Genomic DNA, 220 nt, shown 5'->3' on the forward strand with positions numbered 1-220 from the left:
AAAGAATAAAGCTCTAATTACAACTAATACTGCTTATGCTTAACTATTTTAATATATTATTTTTCAGATTTTTGGAATTCTTCAACTGTCAGTGTTTGGTAAACATTTTTAATAAAAGTAAAATATATTTGTATTATTTTGTTAGTAAATTATTATATAATTTAGGTAGCTAATATGCCCATTTTGTGTTTTGTTCGATCATTGTTGGGACATAAAGATT

The sequence above is a fragment of the Limulus polyphemus genome, unplaced genomic scaffold (genome assembly GCF_000517525.1).
Source record: "Limulus polyphemus unplaced genomic scaffold, Limulus_polyphemus-2.1.2 Scaffold4780, whole genome shotgun sequence".
In the NCBI taxonomy this organism is placed as follows: Eukaryota; Metazoa; Arthropoda; class Merostomata; order Xiphosura; family Limulidae; genus Limulus; species Limulus polyphemus.